The sequence below is a fragment of the Schistocerca gregaria genome, chromosome 4 (genome assembly GCF_023897955.1).
Source record: "Schistocerca gregaria isolate iqSchGreg1 chromosome 4, iqSchGreg1.2, whole genome shotgun sequence".
NCBI classification, from domain to species: Eukaryota; Metazoa; Arthropoda; class Insecta; order Orthoptera; family Acrididae; genus Schistocerca; species Schistocerca gregaria.
In genome coordinates, this window is record NC_064923.1 from 788,331,315 (window position 1) to 788,347,505 (window position 16,191).

The 16,191-nt window shown below is 44.4% G+C and overlaps 1 protein-coding gene across 1 annotated transcript in view; it reads left to right on the plus strand.

The window, feature by feature from the left end:
* LOC126267937 (TWiK family of potassium channels protein 18-like) overlaps positions 1-16,191 on the plus strand; it is a 359,878-nt gene that overhangs the window by 199,845 nt on the left and 143,842 nt on the right. The window lies entirely within an intron of this gene.

Consider the following 16,191-nt stretch of genomic DNA (forward strand, 5'->3'; position numbering starts at 1 on the left):
GAGGAAGAATGGGCTACCATCACTCAACTCCCCAGCTGATCTCAAGCCTTCGCAAATGCAGAGGATGGGCACATCCTGCATTACTATACTCTAATAGATGTGCAGTGCTTTTGATCAGACACTGTATCTCGCCAACGGCTCGTTAATAGGCGCACATTTACTGGAACCTTTGCTTTCTGTTACCATTTATTTTTACAGGTTTCAGTTTTTTATTCAAATTATGATACTAATAACAGCTTTAGATTATGCGACAGAAATAAGGATATTTTTTAGCTGTAGTAAAAGAGTCTTCAAACTCTACAAAAATAATATGCAACAATACTCTTTTTGTATGAAAAGAACAAAGTAGAGATGAATGCTGCCATGGAGACAAAAACTTGGCTAAATAATTAGAATATCTTTAGCACCCAATGTACTCAATTGTTTTGAAGCGACTGTTTGCTCGCCAGTCGTGGTAATTTCATTCCAACGATATCCATATCGCCACACTTGAAATTAATGATTATAAATAAATTGAAAATTTACTTTTAATTGAAGTAAAAGATTTCTACATAAAAACTTTCCAGAATCACTTAACGCAGCAACATCACTGTTGCTGTCACCATCTTACGATATACACTATTCCTCACAGCAGCAGTTGCAGCTTGCAAGTCATCGATCTCTATTATATCTGCTGCAGTATAACGTGGTTTTGTTGGACGTAAATTGTATCTACAAGGACCTTCACCGCGACTTTCTTCACCAGGACTTTTTTTTTTAAATTACCTTTCTATTCTTCTACAACTTCAGGTAAACCTGTGCATATCTGTCTCCACAAAATTTAGCAATAAGGTGTCGATTCTTCAAATGCATTTGAACTATAAGCTTGCTGTTTAGCTTTGTTTTCTTCATGTACCTTATTTAACACTTAAATTGCGGGCCACAGTATTTGATGTGTATAACCTTTCGTATCAGTATATACTTTATAAAGAGGCATTAGTTTGTTATATCTTTTGGTCCTATCATCGTCTGCAGAAGACTGCCATCATTTGCAGAAGACACACTTAAAGAAAACATTTCACGACTTGCATACCGTATTAAACAATTATACAATAGTTCCACATCTTGTGAATATCTTTGCTGTTTTTTGAGCATGTGCGTTTACTCAGTTGCAAAATATCTTTGGACTAGTAACTTGCCAATGACAACTCCCACCTCCCTCTCCCCTCTCCCGTCTATCTTATACGCTCTACCCTGTACCATCTACCATGTACCCCGTCCCCCGACAGTACGACGTCACCGGCTGCGCAAGCATAGCTTGGATCCCTTCGGAAGCGGCACTTCCAAGTTCCTTTGAGAATAGCCGTTGTATGTAAACCACGATATTGCCACGCGATTCTCCAGTCAGGAATAGTATAGAAGTCGGCAAGATATGATCGAAGGGTTCGCTCCATGAAAAATCTACGGATAGCGGTTGCTGAATGCTTGCCCATATTTTGACTGGAACAGAGTTGGGATTCTTTCTGCACGTCAGTCAGGGGGCCTGAAGCTGGCATGATAGAGCGCTAAAAATTGCTGCTCAAACAAAATAACAACTGGAAATTTAAACCGGCTGAAAGTCTTTTCATTCGACATTTGATATTAATCCCCCTTTTACTCCCTCCTACACGCCCAGTATCATGCTCGCACATGTACCAGCCTCTACAAGGCCGGCTGTTGCAACGCGCTGTCAATTGGCAGGGACATAACAACAAAAATCCGAGTCGCCAATTGAGAGGATCACGAGACCAGCGTTAGTGGGTATACAGTGCTCCAAGGAAAGCATAGGCGTCGGAATTGTTTGGGCGCCGCCGTTATTTGGCTCGTGGCACAAAAGGCACCACGGCGTACTGAAAGCTGCCAGAGCAGTGTATGCAGTAGCTTCTCAGTCACTGTCTGGGGTGCGGTTTCACGCGTGGGCACTTGACCGGCGTCCCAGGGAGAGGTGAGGCATCGCCGCCGGGGCGCGGTCGATGTACCGGCGGCTCTGCCGAAATCCCGCCTACACGGCGCCCGGCTCTGCTCGGCTATCTGTCAGCGTGGGTGGAGCGAGCCGCTCTGGCAGCGGAAGGTGCGTGGGGCCAGTTGTGTCCACTGAGAGCAATAGGCGACGGAGTCAGATTGTTCAAACACGCAACCAGCCATTCGTATTTAGGTTTCCCGTGATTTCCCTAAATCGCTTCAGTCTAATATCACGGGATAGTTCCTTTAAAAGGGCACGTCCAACTTCCTTTCTCATTCTTGCCTAACCGGACGGGAGCGGTGATCTCGCCGTTTGGCCTCCTCCCCCAAATCAACCGACAAACCAGCCATTATGCTTCCCCGCACCGTAACACCAGGACCACCAATACGATCTCTTTCGACAACACTGTTCCTGGGTGCATTACGTGTTTTCACCTCTCGCCATGTGAGTGTAGTCAAAGAGGATAGCGGTTTCTTGGACAAACAGTGATTGTTAGGAGATGCGGCTTTTAAATCTCTCATTATGTACACAAACAGAACTGAACTTTATTAACAGATCACTAACAATTATTTCTATTCTATCGGCCGGTTTCGGCCGTTTTACACCATATGAAGGCGTAAAATATGGGACTGTCACCTGCATCATCCGTGAAAGTCAACAAAACCACGCATAAAAACTAACAAAGCACTTCGTATTTTCGATCTAAAGTCGGGCTAAACCGATCAGTACAATAGAAAACCGTGATCTACACTACACTTCGATTACAAAATACGTTTAACATAGAATAATCTCTCAAATTTAACACAGATAATACCATCAGCTGTATGTAAGGGCTTTATTTATACACACCCGGTTTCCGTGTTGCTGTTCACCATCGTCAGGCCCGTGAATACAGCAAACATGTCATTTGCGATGCAGTACAAAATACATCAGAACACCTTCAGTTACACCTCTTTAGAAATGATTACACATTAACGGCATTAAATTGAACCTACTCCATTTACGTTGGAGCATGTGAAAGTCATAATGTTAAAACCTTAATAGTAGACAAGAGCTATAGATAGTGTCTATACTGTATCATATTATAATTTTTTCAGTAGAATCAAACAGCCTAATATACAACTGTATTTCTGAGTAAGAGCATTACAGGCATTCATGTGGAAGACTGAACATGGGGCTGCTCAGTAGCTGTCACCCTTAGGAGGAAAACTACATTGCTCTTCTTCAGTCAGATAAGACAGTCCTAATGCTGTAGCGCAAAATCCCTCACTTCCATCGCGTAGGATCCAAAACTATCATAAAAGAAGGTCTATGAAATTAAAAACATAAATGTTCGTTTGAACAAAAATTCAATCTATACCTGCCTAATATCGTGTAAGGCCCCCGCGAGCACGCACAAGTGCCGCAACATGATGTAGCATGGACTCTACACACCACTAATGTCTGAAGTAGTGCTGGAAGGAATTGACACCATGAATCCTGCAGGGCTGTCCATAAATCCGTAAGAGTACACGGGAGTGGAGATCTCTTCTGAACAGTACGTTGCGAGGCATCCCAGATGTGCTCATTAGTGTTCATGTCTTGTTGTTGACCAGAGGAAGTGTTTATACTCAGAAGAGTGTTCCTGAAGCTACTCTTTAGCGGCTCTGCATGTTTGGAGCGTCTCATTGTCCGGCGGGAATTACCCAATTCCATATGAATGCCCAATGGTCATGAATGGATGCAGGTAATGAGACTGTAAACGTACGTAGATGTCACTTGTCAAAGACGTATCTACACGTATCAGGGGTCCCATATCACTCCAACTGCACTCGCAGCACACCATTACAGAGCCTCCACCAGCTTTAACAGTCCCCTGCTGACATGCAGGGTCCATGGATCCATGAGGTTGTCTCCATATCCCTACACGTCCATCCGTTCGATACAATTTGAAACGACACTCGTCCGATCAGCAACATATTTCCAGTCGTCAAAAGTCCAATGTCGGTGTTGACGGGCCCAGGGGAGGCGGAAAGCTTTGTCTCGTGCAGTTACCAAGGTAACACGAGTGGGCCTTCGGCTCCGAAAGCCCATATCGAAATTATTTCGTTGAATAGTTCGCCCGCTGACACTTTTTGATAGCCCACCATTGAAATCTACTGCAATTTGCGGAATGGTTGCACTTCTAACACGTTCAACGATTCTCTTCAGTCGTTGCTGTTCCCGTTCTTGCAGAATATTTTTCCGGCTGGAGCGACGTTGGGGATTTGATGTTTTATCGGATTCCTGATATTGCCGGTACGCTTCTGAAATGGTCATACAGGAAAATCCCCGCTTCAACGCTACCTCAGAGATGTTGTGTCCCATCACTCGTGGGCCGACTATAACACCACGTTCAAACTCACTAAAATCTTTGCAGTCAGCAGCTCGTGGTCGTGCGGTAGCGTTCTCGCTTCCCGCGCCCGGGTTCCCGGGTTCGATGTTCGATTCCCGGCGGGGTCAGTGATTTTCTCTTCTTCCTGATGACTGGTTGTTAGGTGTAGGTGTAAGTAGTTCTAAGTTCTAGGGGACTGATGACCATAGATGTTAAGTCCCATAGTGCTCAGAGCCATTTGAACCATTTTTTTTTTTAAATCCAAGCAACCTACCAATTTACCAGAAGTAACTGATCTAACAACTGCAACCGACACTTGTCTCACACAGGCGTTGCCGACAGCAGCACCTTATTCTGCCTGTTTACATATTGTATCTCTGTATTTGAATACCCATGCCTATACCAGTTTCTTTGGAACTTCAGAGTTGCAGGTATTAAAAACCCGCGAGTATTTCAATGCATTTTTGTGTCAAAATTTCAAAGGAATCTGTATAACTTTCGGAGATTCAAGATTTCGAACAGACGAACATTTAGATTTATATAAAAGCGTTGTTACCAAGGAATCTGTCGACCTCGCCCAATCCATCGATTTGGGAATTACCTGTTCCAAAGACCACGAACGACCAGACCAAATGAATAAATATCGCGTGAGTCGCGATCCTTTGACGTATGAAACGGATTTCGTAGCTAGAATCACCTGTGCAGCTGTTACCATCAAAGAAACTCTCGTTGTGTTCTAAATATGTTCGGCAGTCAATGTTCTGTCAGTGTCAGGCATACGTGCGTCTGAGCTGTATTCATGTCATACACCATGTGCGCTCGTTGTATCCAATAAATGTTTCAAAGAAATCACTTTCTTGTTTTCTTCCGGATCTTCGATCTCTGCTACCACTTAACCCTAACGTTTACGGCCATGAGTTGCTATGCAGTTCTCAATCCTTGTAATCTGCCTTACTTCACCTAGAAGTTTCTCGCACAGAGTCCGAATCTGCAATAACGATAAACGAGAATCAAGGTCAAACAGAGTGGAAGAGAAGATTTAGAGGAGTGTGGAGGAAGTGAACATGGAAAGCGAATAGGAGGAGATGGACTGGCGGCGGTGGGAGGTGGAGAGAGAGGGGGAAGAGAACATAAACATAGGAAGGAGGAAATGATGGACAGATGGGGAGGGAAAGAGGCAGCAAGACGGTGTGAGAGGGGGGGAGGAGATGGAGAGAGAACGACGGAGAAGTATATTAGGAGGTATATCCAATTTCTAAAGATATTAAATGTGCGATATCTCTTTTCTTTCTTTTTTATTTAACCAGGCTGAGCTACAGTAACGCAGGGCCAGGAGCAGCTAGTATAACATATAGTGAAAAGTATATGAAACAGATCCGAACGAAATGAAGGTTTAATCGTATAGTAACCGTCATGTGATGCACGTCTCGTTTGTTTCCTATTATGAATAAGTAGAGCAAAATTTATGATTATTCACACTGGCGGGAACGCAGAGACCGGAGGCATAAACAAGGGTTTCCTGAGATTACGCTGGAGTTCACGAAGTGAACGGACAGCCAAAAACAAGTCCAAGGTGTAGCAATGTCGTCTTAAGTGTGTACCATCATTCCAAGGAGCGGACAAATGAGACAGGCAAGATGAAACGCTACTGATCAATGACGTGTACTTCACGCCTCATTGAACTTGCTGGACTGTGTAGCACGTGTCGGCCACAGTTATTTACAGGCAGTCTCTCCCGTGCGTGGGCGGCTCGACATGATATGCTCGTGATTGCAAGCGGCGGCTGGAGCACGTAGCACCAATACAGAGTGATTATAGTTACAGTTTCAAAGTTTTGGAGAAAGAGAACCACTGCGCAGAATGAACGGAATGTTATCGAAGAAGGGGGAAATCTAATGGGAAAAAGAAAAAAAACTACTTGCAATGAGCGCGATCGGTTATGTTTGGTGTTCAACAGTTGTGACACTGTTGGTTATGTAAGCCCGATACCCACCACGCCCAGATCGTACCACGGCGGATGGGAAACATTTGTTTTTAACCCTCCTGAAGCCATAAACCGAATACAATGCAACAATGAAATCGGATTATAGTTGTCCTGAGACCAAAACCCGCATAAAAAGCCACAACTTTATCTGTTCTTCACAGTTTTGACTGGCGAAAGACATATTCAGTATCCCGTCCAACGTTTTCGACCACACTTTCAAATCGAGAAACAGCATCTTCCGCGAGAGGTCAGAATGTTTCAGGGGTTATATTCAGCATGATTTGCAGAGTGCGTTTCTTCATTTCAGCTGCGTTTGCTATCGGAGCTCTGAACACTACGTCTTTGAGATAACTCCACAGCCAGAAGTCACACGGCTTAAGATCAGGTGATCTGGACGGACAGTCTTCAGGGCAATTACGGCTCATAATTCTAGAATTTCCAAAATGCGTCTGCAGCAGCTGCTTCAATTGCTGTTCAAAGTGTGGAGATGCGCCATATTACATGAAAATCATTTGACGCACGACCACGCTATTGAAGGGGCGGAATGACGTTGTTGCGCAAAAGTCTCTCATAGCGTTTGGCAGTGACCGTACAGACGATTATGATGCTGATGATGGTAATATATGCCGGCCGCTGTGGCCGAGCGGTTCTAGGCGCTTCAGTCTGGAACCATGCTGGTGCTGCATGCCTCGGGCATGGATGTCTGTGATGTCCTTAGGTTAGATAGGTTTAAATAGTTATCAGTTCTAGGGGGCTGATGACCTCAGATGTTAAATCCCATAGTGAGCAGAGCCATTTGATGATGATATTTGATTTGTTACCGGCTCAACTGCGCCGTTATCAGCGTCCGTGCAAATTCCCAGTCATTCACTTTCGCCGGTTTCCCCGGCAGTGATCAAATGATGAGGACAACACAACCACCCACTCCCCAGATGGATAAAAATCCCCGACCTGACCAGGAATCGAGCTCACTACTCCGTGATCCAGAAGCAGCAACGCTATGAATGTAACAGGACCCGCATGACTCATCTCCTCGAAAAAATACCGGCCAACGATAGACGATGCTGTCAACCCGCACAACACAGTCACCTTTGCAGAATGAAGCGTTACTGGTTGACGTGTGTCTGGATAATGCTTTGGTGATATTCTGAAATTTTGCGTATTGACATGTCTTTGGAGATGGGTTTCTTCTGTCACAGAATGTTCCACGGCCATTCATTGTTCATTTCCTTGCGAGCAAGAAATTCTAGAGCAGGCGTTTGTCTCACTAGTAGGTAAGCCTATAGCAACTTTTGAACATGGGTAATATTGTGTGGATAGCATTGAATGTGTTTCGTAGAATTTTATGCATCGTGCTCAGAGTCATGTCGAAAGTTCATTTATTTCCTCTTACACTACACGTTTGTACACCACCGCTGGACCCTTCCTGCAGCGCTGTGGCCATATGTTATACTGATGTCGGATCAGTGTTTCCACCCTGTACCACAATGCTCCACAAGAGCCACCGTGGTACAACGACCGAGTTAGAAAACTACTGCGGAAGCAAAGGGAACTTCTGCCTTGCAGACAAACAAAAATTACGCCAAGCGAAATGTAGACTCTGCAAGAGAGGCGCTCTGCATCGCAGTGTAGCTTGCTCGCCAGGTTTCGAGAGGGTGCGTTTCTGGATGAGGTATCGAATATATTGATTCCCCCTACTTATACCTCCCGTGGAGATCACGAATGTAAAATTAGAGAGATTCGAGCGCGGACGGAGGCTTCCAGACAGTCGTTCTTCCCGCGAACCATACGCGACTGGAACAGAAAAGGGAGGTAATGACAGTGGCAAGTAAAGTGCCCTCCGCCATACACCGTTGGGTCGCTTGCGGAGTATGAATGTAGATGTAGATGTAGATGTAGGGTATGCGAGAGGCGTTCAATGAATTCGAAAGTAAAGTTCTATGTACTGACTTGGCAGAAAACCCTAAGAAATTTTGGTCTTACGTCAAAGCGGTAGGTGGAGCAAAACAAAATGTCGACACACTCTGTGACCAAAATGGTACTGAAACACAGGATGACAGACTAAAGGCCGAAACACTAAATGTCATTTTCCATAGCTGTTTCACTGAGGAAGACTGCAATGTAGTTCCCTCTCTAGATTGTCGCACAGAAGACAAAATGGTAGATATCGAAATAGACGACAGAGGGATAGAGAAACAATTATAATCGCTCAAAAGAGGAAAGACCGGTGGACCTCATGGGATACCAGTTCGATATTACAGAGAGTACGGGAAGGAACTTGACCCCCTTCTTGCAGCGGTGTACCGTAAGTCTCTACAAGAGCATAGCGTTCCAAAGAATCGTAAAAGAGCACAGGTAATCCCCGTTTTCAAGAAGAGACGTCGAACAGATGTGCAGAACTATAGACCTATATCTCTAACGTCGATCAGTTGTAGAATTTTGGAACACGTATTATGTTCGAGTATAATGACTTTTCTGGAGACTAGAAATCTACTCTGTAGGAATCAGCATGGGTTTCGAAAAAGGAGATCGTGTGAAACCCAGCTCGCGCTATTCGTCTACGAGACTCAGGGGGTCATAGACACGGGTTCCCAGGTAGATGCCGTGTTTCTCGACTTCCGCAATGCGTTCGATACGGTTCCCCACAGTCGTTTAATGAACAAAGTAGGAGCATATGGACTATCAGACCAATTGTGTGATTGGCTTGATGAGTTCCTAGATAACAGAACGCAGCATGTCACTCTCAGTGGAGAGAAGTCTTCCGAAGTAAGAGTGATTTCAGGTGTGCCGCAGGGGATTGTCGTAGGTAGGACCGTTGCTATTCACAATATACATAAATGACCTGGTGGATGACATCGGAAGTTCACTGAGGCTTTTTGCGGACGATGCTGTGGTATATCGAGAGGTTGTAGCAATGGAAAATTGTACTGAAATGCAGGAGGATCTGCAGCGAATTAACGCATGGTGCATTAATTCCATAAATTATCTGGGAGTACGCATTAGGAGTGATTTAAAATAGAATGGTCATATCAAGTTGATCGTCGGTAAAGCAGATGCCAGACTGAGATTCATTGGAAGAATCCTAAGGAAATGCAATCAGCAAACAAAGGAAGTAGGTTACAGTACGCTTGTTCGCCCACTGCTTGAATACTGCTCAGCAGTGCGGGATCCGTACCAGATAGGGTTGATAGAAGAGATAGAGAAGATCAAACGGAGAGCAGCTCGCTTCGTTAAAGGATCATTAAGTAATCGCGAAAGCGTTACGGAGATGGCAGATAAACTCCAGTGGAAGACTCTGCATGAGAGACGCTCAGTAGCTCGGTACGGGCTTTTGTTGAAGTTTCGAGAACATACCCTCCCTCCTACGTATATCTCGCGAAGAGACCATGAGGATAAAATCAGAGAGATTTGAGCCCACACAGAGGCATACCGACAATCTTTCTTTCCACGAACAATACGAGACTGGAACAGAAGGGAGAACCGATAGACGTACTCAAAGTACTCTCCGCCACACACCGTCAGGTGGCTTGCGGAGTATGGATGTAGATGAAGATGTAGAGGTAGAAGATAACCTGTGTTCATAATCATTTTCTCCAGACCTTGAGTAGTCATCGGACCAACTCCATTTTTCATACCCATGAGAATCGGAACCTTCTGACACTCTTTGACGCAAACTGAGGAAGAGCTATGTACTTTGCGTCGATTTTGATCCAGTGATGACACCGGCCACCTAGGCGATAGTAAATGTACTGCTAATGGTTGTAACATCGTCTGCCAATTAGCGTAGCGGCAAAGGTGGCAGAGCACTATCTGTGTCTACCCTTTAATAGGGAATACTAACAGCCAGAAAACTCGTGTGCTGCAAAATTGTAAAACAAGCACGTAGTCACAGGTGCCGACTCCATGGGGCCTGAGGAGGCCAGAGCCTGTCCAAAATTTCAATTTAAGAAAATTATTAGTTGTATTGTACATCGTAAAATCACAAAATTATGTTGGAATTTTTTATTTTCCTTGTTTGACTATAGTTACCTTTTAAAAAACATTCAGTAACGAGTTAAAACAAATAATTATTACGATAATAAGAAGGTTAACTGAAAACGAGTGATGTTAACCATGATAGTGTTGCGGTACTGCGGGCTCACTTACGAATTTGTCTGTTGCCGGTGGGCCAGCTCTGCGGCCACGGCGACATCAAAAGGACTGGAGCAGAAGCTGCTGGAACCAACCGCCTCAAAGCTTCGAGACATTACGACGCCGCGGCTATATAAAGCTCACCCTGCTGTCGCAATCATTCAGTGGGGATAGTTTCGTTTAGAGCAGGCCGCAGACGTGTTTAGTGTTCCGACTTTAGTGTCTGGTAGACTGATTTATGTGACTATATTTTATTCCTTTAGTTTCTTAGTGTATTGTGAATTGAGTTTGAAATGGATAAACGTGTTACCAAAAAGGCGCTCTTGGAAGTTGGTGATACTGCATGTCAACCTCCATCAATTACTGTGTCGTCAATTGCTTCGTCATCTTCACGCGAGAACCATTCACAGCCGAAACCTAGACACTCTGGTAAGGGAAGATCATTTCAGAAGTCTTGGTTGATCAAATATATATGGCTAGAATATGAAGCATTAACGAAAAACTTTTTTACAAAACCTGCAAAGAGGCAGATGCTAAAAATCTATTCCAATTTTCTTCACAAAAAAGATGCATTTACACTACTGGTCATGAAACTTGCTACACCCAGAAGAAATGTGATTACATTTTCACGCAGTTTGGGTCCATAGATCCTGAGAAGTCAGTACCCAGAACAACCACCTCTGGCCGTAATAACGGCACTGATACGCCTGGGCATTGAGTCAAACAGAGCTTGGATGGCGTGTACAGGTACAGCTGCCCATGCAGCTTCAACGCGATACCACACTTCATCATGAGTAGTGACTGGCGTATTGTGACGAGCCAGTTGCTCGGCCGCCATTGACCAGACGTTTTGAATTGGTGAGAGATCTGGAGAATCTGCTGGTCAGAGCAGCGGTCGAACATTTTCTGTATCCAAAAAGGCCCGTACAGGACCTGGAACATGGGGTCGTGCATTATCCTGCTGAAATGTAGGTATTCGCTGGGATCGAATGAAGGGTAGAGCCACGGGTCGTAACACGTCTGAAATGTAATTTCCACTGTTCAAAATGCCGTCAATACGAACAAAAGGCGGCCGAGACGTGTAACCAATGGCACCCCATACCATCACGCTAGGTGATACGTCAGTATGGCGATGACGAATGCACGCTTCCAGTGTGCGTTCACCGCGATGTCGCCAAACACGGATGCGACTATCATGATGCTGTGAACAGAACCTGGATTCCTACGAAAAAATGACGTTTTGCCTTTCGTGCAAGCAGGTTCGTCGTTGAATACACCCTCACAGGAGCTCCTGTCTGTGATGCAGCGTCAAGGGTATCCGCAGCCATGATCTCCAAGCTGATAGTCCATGCTGCTGCAAACGTCGTCCAACTGTTCGTGTACATTTTCGTTGTGTTGCAAACGTCCCGATCTGTTGACTCAGGGATCGAGACGTGGCTGCACGATCCGTTACAGTCATGCGGATAAGATGCTTGTCATCTCGACGGCTAGTGATAGGAGGCCGTTGGGATCCAGCACGGCGTTCCGTATTACCCTCCTGAATGCACCGATTCCATATTCTGCTAACAGTCATTGGATCTCGACCTACGCGAGCAGCAATGTCGTGATACGATAAACCGCAATCGCGATAGGCTACAATCCAACCTTTATCAAAGTCGGAAACGTGATGGTACGCATTTCTCCGCCTAACACAAGGCATCAGAACAACGTTTCACCAGGTAACGCCGGTCGACTGCTGTTTGTGTATAAGAAATCGGTTGGAAACTTTCCTCATGTCAGCACGTTGTAGGTGTCGCCACCGGCGCCAACCCTGTGTGAATGATCTGAAAAGCTAGTCATTTGCATAACGCAGCATCTGCTTCCAGTCGGTTAAATTTCGCGTTAGTAGCACGTCATCTTCGTGGTGTAGTAACTTTAATGGCCAGTAGTGTACTTCCGTATGGTTTTCTAACTGTAAAAAGGCTTTGGAAAAATTCTGTCTTCATGAAAATACGTTTATGCATAAAGAAAGTGTCCTGAAACTAATTTCTATTACTAACCGAAGTGTGCCCTCCCAATAGAATGAACTGTTAGATACTGATATGAAGAAATGCCGTTTACTTTTTGAGACAATTTTTACTACTGTGCAATTAGAGGGCACGAAGATGTAAACGGAATTTTTTTTTTCAGTTGTTGGAAATCCGAAAGAATGACATACCTGAGTTTAAAGATTGGTTAGGGCATTTGGGGTATAAGTGGATCTCCTACGATATTCAAAACGAGATCATTGATGTACTAGGAAAGTGTTGAGAAAGGTATTGGCTTCAATCAAGAAGAGAACATTTTTCTAATATGGTTGATGAAACAAGTGATTCCTCGATTCACGAATTAGTGTCATTTTGTATTTGTACTGTCGATGATTCCAAAGTCATCAACGAAGACTTCATGGCTTATGCGAGAACCCCAACACTGAATCACAAACTCTGTATAGTATTTTAAAAGACGTTTTTGCTCGTCTTGATTTGTCAATGGATAAATTAAGAGGACAGTGCTATGATGGTGCCTCGAATATGAGAGGTACGTTCAAAGGACTAAAAACTTTAGTTTAGGATATACAATCAAAAGTACTTTATCTGGACTGCGCTGCTTACAGTTCCGACTTGGCAGCTGTAGCAGACTCCGCCATCTTACGTCTATGAGGGATATTGAGGCTTTAGCCAAGGACTTAATAAACACCGTAAGGTAATCCAACAAAGGATGAGACTTTTCAGAAGTATACGCTGCCAGAGAGCCAATGACCAAGCTGGTCTACGACCCCTTCGATGGACTATGTAGGCTTCTAGTATATTGAGAATATTGAAAAACTTTGAAGAACTTTTAGAGTTTTTTGAAACATTTTCTGCAGAGGACAAAACAGAGGCAGGTTACAAATGTGCAGGCTACCTTGAGGCAATGTTACAATTCAACGCTCGTTTATTTTTACGTCTTAATTTCCATGCCATGAAACCAGTAGTGGATGTCAATGAAAAAATTCAATGCTCTCATCTAAGTGTTGCTGATCGGGAAAAAGTATATGAAGGCTCGATTTGTATATTGAACTCTTTTGGGAATTGTGTTTAAAACAAAGAGTTCCACAAGTTCATGAGCCTTCGCTTCCTCTGAATCGAAGTATACCTAAGAAGTATGAAAACAACGAAGCCAGCTCACAGCACACTTTCAAAACCCTAAAGGACTGCTACAAAGCTATTTACATTCAAGTTTGCGAAACTGTGCAGTCTTGCATTACTGAGCTGTTTGCTTCAACTGGACTCCCACAGGTCACTGCAGTTGAACAGGAGTGTTTGCTTTTAGTAAACATAGGTGAAACAAATTTGGAAAAAATCAACTGAGTTTTTCAAAAATGGCGTAGACATTGAGTGACTGCTCTGACACTTGAATATGTTAGCCGATATCGCAAATGAAAAACAACTGGTCTTAAAAAACAGGCTTGATGTAAGGAAGTACATTACACAAGAGCCTGCAGTTGGAGAAATGTTATGTGAAGTAGCGAAGTGCATTATGCTTCTCCAAGTAGCTCCAATCACAACAGCAAACAGCAGAACGATCATTTAGCGCTCTTAGACGTCTGAATTCATACCGCCCATCCACAATGGGACAAAAGCGATTGAACAACTTAGCTGTTTTTCATGCCCACCGAGATGTTATGGATGAATTGGATATCCGACCGCCGGCCGTTGTGGCCGGGCGGTTCTAGGCGCTTCAGTCTGGAACCGCACGACCGCTACGGTCGCAGGTTCCAATCCTGCCTCGGGCATGATATCCTTAGGTTAGTTACGTTTAAATAGTTCTAAGTTCTAGGGAACTGATGACCTCAGATGTTAGGTCCCATAGTGTTCAGAGCCATTTGAACCATTTTTTGATATCTGACCAGTCATCAACGACTTCATATTCAGCAATCCATTCAGAACCGCAACTTTTGCACCTTTCTAAAGACACTTGGTCACTAATAATTGAAATTAATATTAAAAATATTTGTAAAATAGAAAATTAAATGCATACATAATGTAAAATTTTCAGTTTCGATATATTAGTACTAGATTAGTAGTGTATTACTATATTAATATTGTACTGTATTAATTATTTTCAAATAATTAAATATTTTTAGGGTGTAAGAGCCAATAAAAATCTGCTATTTACTTACTTTTTGACGGAAAGTATTAGGCATACTATATTAACTTTATTAACTGTATTAAAGTTGTAACTTTGAGATATTGTTTTCGTTACATGAATCCTTACTAATATTCAAAGTAAGCTTAAATTAGCTATTCCACTTTGGAAAGGTCAGCGTTGGCCGTATTTTGATGGTTTATTGACAGTAAAATCGATTTTCAATCACATAGTGGTCATCATCAGTGCTGTAGTGTACAAATGAAACTCATAGTCACTTGTGTCCAGTTATTATCAGTAACAAAAGCTATGTAACGTTCAGAATATTGCGATCGTTTCATAGCTTTGGTTACTGATAATAACTTGACACAAGTGACCCCTGCAGCGAGATGTGGAGTGCTTATGGCCTCCGTATGTCCTGCCTTAAAGTTTTTTCCCTCTACTCGTCTCCCACTGGCAGTGTTCCAGAGTCGCTGGTAGGTAAGCCCCACGCAGAAACGCCACCTTGCCGCCTAATATATTTCTACGGCTCGTCTGCTTCAGTCGTCTACAATCACGCCGCCTTCCCCTGGCGCCGTAGAAACTGGAGCTGTTCGGCGGTTCCTTCCGCGCCTCCAGCCTCTACAGTTGCGGCCGATCTACGGCAAATCCTCAGCGGGGACTGCGACCGGATGAGGAAGTTTGCTCGCTGTGTAGGGGTCGCGGCGGCGTGGCCGCTCTGGCGGGGCAGGGCACAGAGCAGAGCAGGACTGGCGGATTGGGCGTTGGCGCCTCACGAGGCCTGCGGGCCTCAGCAGGAGGGAGTATCTGTGGAAGGCGGTGGCCGGCGGGTCTAGAGAGGGGGGGGGGGGGGGGTGAGGAGGCAGGGATGGCGAGAAGAGGGGGAGCCGCAGGGTGGAGCCACAACCGCAGCATCTGTCTTCCTTCCCCAGCCCCGGCGGCAGATTCAATAAACTTGTGATAGGAAACAAAATTATCCAAAAGTTCAGTGTCTCGTGAAAGCTTCCAGCGGCGGACCGGACGAGCAGTGTGGAGGTCCCGGCTCTCCCTTTTATCTCTCTCTCTCTCTCTCTCTCTCTCTCTCTTTCTCTCTCCCCCTCCCTCCCTCCCGTTTCGATCTACTTCCGTTTTTGTGTGTTGTGTGTTGTGTGTTGTGTGTGTGTGTGAGAGAGAGAGAGAGAGAGAGAGAGAGAGAAAAGTAGTCGGGGAGGGGGGGGGGGGGTGGAGCGGGAGGCACTTGCAAGGCGGTAAAAGACAGTTGGCAGCTCATTCCCTTTGGTTCGATTCTTCTTTTCGCCACGACCCGACAGGATGTATAATTTACAGCAGAAATAGCTAATACCTGAGAGTCCTGACGCCAGTCAGCGATATACGACACGTCACTAAATCTGGCCAAATCATAATTTAACATACAAAAAATAAAAAATAAATTAAAACAAAAGTTCAAATGTGTGTGAAATCTTATGGTTTTCAAATGCTGAGGTCATCAGTCCCTAAGCTTAAACATTACTGAACCTAAATTATCCTAAGAACAAACATTCACAAAAATGCCCGGGGGACCAGTCGTATAGCCCATGACTGCAGCGCCTGAGACCG